This window comes from Piliocolobus tephrosceles, chromosome 12 (assembly GCF_002776525.5).
Source record: "Piliocolobus tephrosceles isolate RC106 chromosome 12, ASM277652v3, whole genome shotgun sequence".
NCBI lineage: Eukaryota > Metazoa > Chordata > Mammalia > Primates > Cercopithecidae > Piliocolobus > Piliocolobus tephrosceles.
This window is the reverse complement of record NC_045445.1, coordinates 93,355,467-93,361,262: the sequence shown is the minus strand read 5'-3', so window position 1 is coordinate 93,361,262 and position 5,796 is coordinate 93,355,467. Positions and strand designations below refer to the sequence as shown.

Here is a 5,796-nt window from a genome sequence, read left to right as displayed (position 1 = left end):
ACTGGGAGTTATACCTGATGTAAATGACGAGTTGATGGGTGCTGACAAGTTCATGGGTGCAGCACACCAACATGGCACAAGTATACATATGTAACAAACCTGCACGTTATGCACATGTACCCTAGAACTTAAAGTATAATAATAATAATAATAATAATAATAATAATAATAATAATGATAATAAAAGTTTACTAGGTTTTTCTTAAAGAAGCATTAGATCCCAAACATAAAACATAATCCATCTGGATTGTATAAGATAAATAATTCAAGATTTGTTCTCTTTAATGCAATACAATTTCAAATGGAATGATTCTTTCTTTTACAAACGACTTCCTGTCTCATTCAGAATAAAAGTCAAAGTCTTTAAAGTTCCTATATGATCTAGCCCCCTCTGTCTCACTGACCTTATATCCTGCCACTCTTCCTCTTCTCCACTCCAGTGATACTGACTTTCTTACTATTCTTTGAATATACCACGCCTTTGCACTTGCTACTTCTATCTAGAACACCCTTCCCTCAGGTATTCTCATGGCTGGCTCTCTCACTGCATTCAGATATATTCTTTAATATCATCCCAATTCCATATGCCCTGTAGCCTTTCTCCCATCTTATCCTCACTCAACGTATATGTTTATTGTTTTTTGTTTGTCCCCTCCACCAACACCTCCTCATTAGAACATAATCTCCAAGAAGGCATATTTTCCCTAGAGTCTTGTGTGGTGATGATACAGAGTAGATTCTCAGTATGTAATTGTCAAATGAATGAACAAATGAATGAATGAATATAATAACACAATGTAATTTTGTGTCGATGCCTTTCTCTGTCACAGCTCCCTACCCTGGACCGCTGAGTAAGAACTAGGAAGGGACTCAAAACAAAGGAAATTGCAGAGCACTGGGAACTGTGGCATTCCATTGACCAAACAAAAACCTACAGAGTGAAATATGAACCTGAGGAAAGAGAGAGACCCTCTCATATTGTTTTATATTGTTTTATACTCAGTACCTGTTTTAAGAGAAAAACAAAGAAGTAAAACCAAAGACAGGCAGCCTGGTGCCAGGCCCCAAACCAGGCCTGGGCCTGCCTGGCCTAAACCCAGTAGTTAAAAATCAACTCATAACTTAGAAATCGATGTTATTCATAGATTCCAGACATTGTATAGAATAACACCGTGAAACTCCCTGCCCTGTTCTATTTCTCTCAGACCACCGGTGCATGCAGCCCCTGTCATGTACCCCCTGCTTGCTCAAAGCAATCACGACGCTTTCAAGTGAAATCTTTAGTGTTGTGAGCACTTAAAAGGGACAGAAATTGTGCACTTGGGGAGCTCGAATTTTAAGGCAGTAGCTTGCCGATGCTCCCAGCTGAATAAAGCCCTTCCTTCCACAACTTGGTGTCTGAGAGGTTTTGTCTGTGGCTCATCCTGCTACAAACCCTAAAACCTCAAACATGTTTTCATCTCTTCGACCTGTGTAGTATCATGAGGGTCTATCCACAGTTCTTCCACCCTCCCTGTGCAGAAACGTAAGAGAGACAAATATGTAAGAGATGTCACTGGTCCATGAGAGACCCTTTCTAACAAGTTTCTGCCACACCAGCTCTTCTTTTACAGTGGAAGGGAGATGGTGAAGCCCTCCTTCCCAAAGCAATCTCCCTTCCTGGACATGGATAACGCCAAAGCGGCATTAGCTTTCCTACTGAAGTTTCCTGCTCTTTCCTCTTTGCATGCCATTTTGACTTGAGTTCCTATTTCTTCTAGCTGGAATTCCCAGTCACTTGGCTTTGAGCGTATAGACACCTGGTACTGAATGGAAGACAATAAAAGTGAACCATTGAGCCATTCATGTGAGAAATGTTTGGTAAATGTTGGAATAAAATTCAATATTTATCTCCGTATTCTGGGAAGACTACTAATCAGTTAAAAAGGGAGTCATTGACAACGCTCTGCATGGCCTTGACATTTTACACAAACCTCCCAGCAGTGTGATCAGTCACAGACAATGCACCTGACATTCAATAAAATTTGTAGAATGAATGAATTTGTTCAAGATACCTGCACTGCCATGACGCCTCTCAGAAAACGGAAATTTTCCCTTTAAGCTAAAACTGCAGTCAACTGGCTGCAGTTAACTAATGTGTGACTTGGCAACACTGCCCACGGTGCACCTCCTGAGAATCAAATGGATATGAGAATCAAGTTTGGAAGCTGTTCTGAGTAAGAAAAAGCTGTCCTCGCCGCACAAATTCCTTCCAACATAGAGGCGCTGCCACTCTTCTCATAATTGAATTTTCAGTTAAATAGTACACTGTCCCTTTAAGAAGCCAGGCAAGATGGAGCCCTCCTAGCTCACAGCTAGAGGCTTCAGGCAACCTGATAGGGTTGCTGCAGGGTGAAAAAAAGAAAGACTGGCAAGAGGGAGGAAGTCGAGGCTCTAATACCTGGAGGAGATATCAAGGATCCAACCACACAGCCATCGAACTGAGCGCGCCTGTCCCGCCCGTGGCAGCTCCCCTAGGTTCTAAAGCACCACCTCCCTTCCCTTCCCCTTCTTACCAACCCCACTCTGCCCCACCCTCAAAGGTCTTCCTTGAAAGAGACTATTTCGCCGCCCAGAGAGGGTGATAAAAGGAAGGTGGAATGGGAGGTGCCAGTTGGTAAGGCAAAATAAAAGGGACTTACTTTCGGATTCTGCGCCTCCGAAGGCATCCTCTCCTCCCAGCTCCGGGACCAGGGCCGACGGGGCGGGGCCGGGATTGAGCTGGTGGACCCGGGGTCCTCACTCCCTCAGACTACACACGTAGTTGAGTGAAGAGTTAGGGGGAATGGGCACCGACTAAGGCCGCTTTACAGTCTATTTTAATTATCTCAAGGGAAGGTAAAAGAGTGTGAAGAATGTTAGCCAGGGGAACGAGTCTAGGTGAGCGCTAAAACCTTCCTTTTCCCTACTTTCTAGTTAGCTTCCCTCCCCCGGCATTAGCGATATCAAGGGCAATAGTTTTCTTTTTTCTTCCTTTCGGTATCTCTCAGCTGCCAGTCTCGACCCCACCCAGCAGCTCCACCCCATCCACTACTGCACATTCTGTCAATCACCAGCCCCTTTAAAGCTCCATCGCACAACTTCGTTGTTCGTCCCACTTGGGCGGGCGGACAGAATCGTGGTCCTTTCGACCAATACCCCGGACCTTTCTGCTGGGTTTATGAAGCTGAGGTTGTTTGCTAGTGGCGGCCTCCCCTCCCCCTTTGTCCTGGAGCTTGAATACTTGGCTCCACCCAAACTTCTTCCGGCAGGGGCAGGCCCCGCCACGCCCCACCCCAACTCTTTTCATTACTTCGTTTCCGGTAAAAGTGGTTCCCTAGGCTGCCAGATCCCCAGGAAAGTTTCTGTGGCGCCCTCTTGGCGCCGCCCACGCCCATGCAGTCTTTGGACTGAAGTGGCTACAACAACTCTGAGTCTCTGGGGATTCTTCCTTCTGCCTAGCCTGGGATGCTCAGTCTTCTCCGTCTCTCATCTGTGTGAGTCTCCATGTTTTTGACTAGAATGGGGAGGCGGAAGGGAGAGAGGGTGGGGATTCCCAGAAATTTGCGTTATGCCTCTAATTCACCCCAAACAGCAGTCCCTTTCTACCGCCCCACCTCGTAACTAGGCAGCTCAAAGTCAGAGAAGGGCCCTGAGGTTCCATCCCACAGGTATAATTGGAACTCCAGAATGACCCATGAGAAATCATGTTTAATGCCATTCCCCCTTTCAGTTAATGACAATACCTGGTTGCTTAGGCCAAAAATCTTGGCACCATCCCTGATTCTTCTCACACTCACAAGTCTCATCCAATTATTGAGGAAATTCCTTTAGCTTTGTCCTAAAAGTATGTTCAGCATCCGACCATTTCTCGCCCTTTCCACTACTACTACCCTGGCCCTGGCCATCACCATTTCCCAAATGGATGGCTAGAAGAGTGCCCTCACTGGTGTCCCTTCTTCCACATCTGCCCCGCTAAAATCTGTTTAACAGCCAGCAGTCTTTCTAAAAGGCAAATATGACCAGGTCGCACCTCTGTTTAAAATCTTTCAGTCATTTCCCATTGCAGTTAGCATCCAGATATCTTGTCTTATATTCTCTACAAGGCCTTCAAGATCGACCTGTCCCCTGCCTGTCTCTTTGATTTGTAAACACCTGTTCACATTGCTGTAGCTATGCTGACTTCCCTTTTCATTCCAATATATTAAGATCTCTTTCACCTCAAGGCCTTTGCACTTCCTTTTCCTTCTGTCTGATTATGCCCATGGTGGGCTCCAATATCGTACACATGTCAGGAAAGCTTTCCCTTATCATGTAGATTAAGGTAGCTCCCACAATCCAGGCACTCTCTATGACCTCATCTCATTTTATTTTTATCACAGCACAGATCACAATTTAATCTGTGTTTGTTTCTGTGACAAAGTAAATCTCCCACTAGAGTATAAGCTCAAAAAGAGCAGGGATATTACCTGTTTTGCTCACTGCTCTATCCACAGCATACTGAACAGTGGGTGTCATATAGTAGGGACTCAATAAAAATTTGTTGAAAGAACAATTAAAGGCAATATCACCAGTGATTTATCTGGGTGATATCTGTTTGTAAACAATAAACAAACCAAAAAAGAAAGCAAGAAAGAAATACACACCTGATATGAACAACTTTCCCTATTTATTCTTCCTTAGAACATCTGCTTGAATATCTTGCCTCTGGGCTGAGTTGGCAACACGATTGGAGCAGTGACATAGTAGAAGTGTGCTTTCAGGTTGGCTTCTAGGGTTGGCAGTTCATAGCTGATGGTTGACTCATGTTCTTAATTTAAAGATGAAGGGAAGAAACTAGCCGGGTGAGGTGGCGCCTGTAGTCCCAGCTACTTGGGAGGCTGAGGCAGGAGAATGGCGTAAACCCGGGGGGCGGAGCTTGCAGTGAACTGAGATCCAGCCACTGCACTCCAGCCTGGGCGACAGAGCAAGACTCCGTCTCAAAAAAAAAAAAAAAAAAAAAAAAAAAGATGAAGGGAAGAATAAAATTAAGGACATTGGTTACGTAAAGCAAGAAGGATGGTTTAAGCAATTTTGTCAACTATGACCTTGATACAGGGTCATAAGAAGCAGCCATTTTCCTTCACCCCTAGAAGAATATAGGGCTATTTAGTCTCAACAAGAGAAAACTTAGGAGGACAATCTTTTTTTTCAGAGTTTTCTGGAGCTGTCATTAACATGTCATTGGTTGCTTATACCCACTGTGTCCTAACCTTAACTATCTGCCTGTTCATAGAGGTTACTCAGCCCAAATCTCTGGACCTCTGAGCCATGAATGCCAAGCAACTCTTACTAGGTTGCTACTTATACCTGAGCATAATATTATAGGGAGGTTTGACAGATACCATGGTTATATTCTCAGCACAATGCTAAGCACTGTGGACCATAGGCAAAGAAAGGACTCTTTCAATAAATTTCCCCTTTCTCTAACTTTTTTTTCTTTTTGAGACAGAGTCTCTCTCTGTTGCCAAGGCTTGAGTGCAGTGGGGTGATCTCGGCTCACTGCAAGCTCTACCTCCTGGGTTCACGACATTCTCCTGCCTTAGCCTCCCGAGAAGATGAGACTGTAGGCGCCCACCACCATGCCCAGCTAATTTTTTGTATTTTTAGTAGAGACGGAGTTTCACCATGTCTAACTTTTTTTTTTGCTTTTATTATTTATGCTAGCAAATGTCCACTTCTTATTGTTGCCATATACTTTCTATGTGTCTAACAAAAAGTTTGTGCTCAATAAATACT

At 44.3% G+C, this 5,796-nt stretch overlaps 1 long non-coding RNA gene across 1 annotated transcript in view; it reads right to left on the bottom strand.

Moving 5' to 3' along the window:
- LOC111535906 overlaps positions 1 to 3,341 on the bottom strand; it is a 13,121-nt gene extending 9,780 nt beyond the window's left edge. Inside the window, exon 1 of the long non-coding RNA XR_002729602.1 lies at positions 2,682 to 3,341. This is a non-coding gene — a long non-coding RNA (uncharacterized LOC111535906). The remainder of the gene's footprint in view (positions 1 to 2,681) is intronic.
- Positions 3,342 to 5,796: the final 2,455 nt, after the last annotated feature.